The following is a 3,747-nucleotide window of genomic DNA, read 5'->3' as shown; positions in this document are numbered from 1 at the left end:
TTTCAGACGGGGTTTCTCTGTAGCTTTGGAGCCTGTCCTGAAACTAGCTCTTGTAGACCAGGCTGGCCTCGAACTCACAAAAATCCACCTGTCTCTGCGTCCTGAATGCTGGGACTAAAGGCATGCATCACCACTACCCCGCTGAGAACAGATTTTAATTCATACAGTGTAATCAAAATAAAGCATCACCAGTTGGAGAGATGGCTCAAGGGTTAGGAGCTGGCACTGCTTCCCCAAAGGAGCTCAGTTCAGCTCTCAGCGCCCACACTGGGTGGCTTTCAGCTGCCTGTGACTTCAGCTTTCAGGGGCTCCCATGCCCTTTTCTGGCCTCCTTGGACAACTGCACTGGTGTGCACATGCCTACAGAGACAGAACTTTTTAAAAATCTTAAAACTATCAAGTTGAGTATCACAAAAGTTACTTTTTTTTGTTAAAGTAGACCTTATAGATATTTGCAAAATGAAAAATGCCACTTTTCTCATTAGCTTTTGTTTGTTTGAGACAGGGTTGCTCTGTATAACTGCTCTGGCTGTCCTTGAACTTACTTTGTAGACCAGGCTGGCCTTGAATACAGAGATCCACCTGCCTCTGCCCCCAAGGCCTGGTACCACCATGCCCAGCTTCATTAATTTTTAATTTGGGGATATAATTATTCATAATATACATATTTTATAACGTATTTATTAGAAGTATTTTTAAATATATTAGAACCTCTTCTATATTTCAGTGTCTCATATGGCAATTATAAATATCTAAACCTATGTTAAATAATGGTAATTTTTATTGTTTTTATTGAGCTACACATTTTCTCACTCCTCTTCCTCCCTCTGCTCTCCCCTTCCACCTTCCTCCCAGGCCCCCACACTCCCAAATTACTCAGGTCTTGTCTTTTTCTCCTTCCTAAGTGGATCCACGTATGTCTCTCTTAGGGTTCTCTTTGCTGTCTAGGTTCTCTGGAGTTGTGTTCTCTGTAGGCTGGTTTTCCTTTGCTTTATATCTAATATCTGCTTATGAGTAAGTACATATTATATTTGTCTTTCTGGGTCTGGGTTAACTCACTATTTTTTTTTCTGGCTCTAAATACCTGTTTTTAATGTCTTCAATAACTTTTAAGAGTATATAGTGATTCTGAGACCAAAGAGTTTAAGAAACATATTCTGGCTGGGTGGTGGTGGCTCACACCTTTAATTCTAGCACCTGGGAGGCAGAGGCAGGCAGATCTCTGTGAGTTCAAAGCCAGCCTGGTCTACAAAGAGAGTTTCAGGATAGCCAGAGCGGTTACATAGAGCAGCCCTGTCTCAAAAAACAAACACTCAAACACCCAAACAAAACAAAAAAAGCATGATTTTGAATAGTTCTCCATACTTAACCTGACCTTTTTTGGACATTTATAGAAACATACTACTTACGAGCAAACTTTAGTAAGAAATGATTACTTCCATCTGGATGCACACTTGCAAACCTAGCACTCCTGAGATGGAAGCAGAAAGATTCCAACTGCAAAGTCATCCTCAGCTACATGGTAAGTTTATAGCCAGCAGGGACTACATGAGACCTTGTTTCAACAAATTAAAAAAGCAGAAGGTAGAAGCTAAAATCAATCATGCAGTAGTTCATTTCCATAGCAACGACTAAATGAAGGCCAGCGAACCACTCTTTTCCAGGTGTGTCTTTCTGCATTAAAGAAAAGTGAATAGCCCAAGATCCCTTTGCTTAGGAAATTCTGTTGTTCTCCATTTGTGCCTCCATGTAGATAAGAGATTTATCCTTTTGTGTTTCAAACATGGCAAAGGGGAGCTTCATCTGCAAGTCTGCGAGGACCTACAAATTCTACCCAAGGTGCGTGTGACAGGACATAATAAAATCTACTGGAACAGTCCATTGCTCCATGGAACTGCAGCTAAGTGACTATTTTAGCTCAAAAAATTTCTGTGTCTAGCCGTGGTGGTGCACGCCTTTAATCCCAGCACTTGGGAGGCAGAGGCAGTTGGATTTCAGTGAATATGAGGTCAGCCTGGACTGCAGAGTGAGTTCCAGGACAGGCTCCAAAGCTACACAGAGAAACCCTGTCTCGAAAAACAAACAAAAAACAACAACAAACAAATTTGTTGTGTCTTTTTCCCAAAGCCAGCCCCTAGGCTCCAGACCTTTTGGGTTGATTCTTGCCTTTGGTCTGAAACTGGATTGGCATACATGGTAATTGGTTAGGCTCTGTATTTAATAAAGGACAAAACCCACGAGAAACGTCTCAACTTCTGGGTGTCCTAAAATTTCCATTTCACCGGGATGTAAAGTGCCAAGGTATGACCTCACTAAAAACTAGATTGTCATTGAAGAGGAAAAGGAAACAATAAAGACCAGCTCTGGCTTTCGACAGAATTTAAAAAAAGAGGCACACAGCATCACCGGTACGGTCAAAGAAAGGCCTGACTGGCAGTCACCCTGTGGAGTCGTCCTGCTTTTCTCTCTCCAGGAAGCATGTACTGAATCAACCCATATATATATATATATTTTTTTTTTTTTTTGTTTTTTCGAGACAGGGTTTCTCTGTGGTTTTGGAGCCTGTCCTGGAACTAGCTCTTGTAGACCAGGCTGGTCTCGAAGTCACAGAGATCCGCCTGCCTCTGCCTCCCAAGTGCTGGGATTAAAGGCGTGCGCCACCACCGCCCGGCTTCAACCCATATTTAAAAAAAAAAAAAATCTCCACTTATCTTCCTTAAGACAGGTCATATGTTAAGAAAGACTAATGATTTACTGGGAATCCTGGAGTCTGCCTGGCAGGGCCCAAATCTCGGGCCTGAGTTTCTTCCCATGCAAACTGAAAGGATGACAGCACTTTGTAAAATCCTTGTGGGATTAAAATAATGCACATAGAACAATCAAACGAAAAGCTGGACACCACACAGGGTCGTTCTTTACTGAGGAAAGTCTTTGTTTCGTATTCTCCATCTGTGAGCAGTTTTTTCCGTTATTTCTCCACAAAACCTTTTCTCTCTCGGCTGCTGGTGGAAGCATCTGCTCATATCCCTGAGTCATCAGCGTCAAGATGCTGGGTTCCCCCAAGTCATTCCTCCGCCTCCTGTTTCTCTAGGGCTCCCTCTCCCGACTGCTTAGCTCTCCTAGGAGTCCAGGTCGAAATTCCCGGACTGCTTATGGCTCGCTGCTGCTTGGCTACCTGACCCACAGAACTGTCCGCGGCCTCGTCGAAGACACAAGACCCAGTCACTTCAGGGATCGGGACTGAGATTCACGCTAGGCCCCGGGTGGAAGCGGAGGCGCCGGAAGGATGCGCGCGCCAGCCGCAGAGCTCCCTCCGAGGTGAGAGCGTGGGAGTCCGGAGGAGGCCACACCCAGAGGTGAGCGCGCGGGGGGCGTGGCCACACCCGGGCGAGAACGAGGCTGGGGGCGTGGCCGAGTGCCCACCGCGAGGGTGGGAGTCGCGGGGGCGGAGAGCCACACCCTTAGGTGAGCGCGCAGGGGGCGTGGCCACGGGACGACCGGAGGCCGGGGGTGTGGCTGTGCCGGAGGAGCGGCTGCGGCCCTCTCGGGATGCGCCGGGTGTCCCCACGGGCGGCGAGCGCAGCCGCCTGGCGACGCGTGAGGCCACGTCGGGGTTAAGCCGGCGCCACCTGGGCGCGGCTGAGGAGAACCGAGCGGCGGCGAATCCCGCGCGAGCGCGGCGAACAGGTGCTCGCGCGCGTCAGGCGCCGGCCCAGGGGCGGGGAGAGGGGCGCGGCCGGAAGCGCG

This window comes from Microtus ochrogaster, chromosome 2 (assembly GCF_000317375.1).
Source record: "Microtus ochrogaster isolate Prairie Vole_2 chromosome 2, MicOch1.0, whole genome shotgun sequence".
NCBI classification, from domain to species: domain Eukaryota; kingdom Metazoa; phylum Chordata; class Mammalia; order Rodentia; family Cricetidae; genus Microtus; species Microtus ochrogaster.
Note: the sequence above shows the minus strand (reverse complement) of the source record.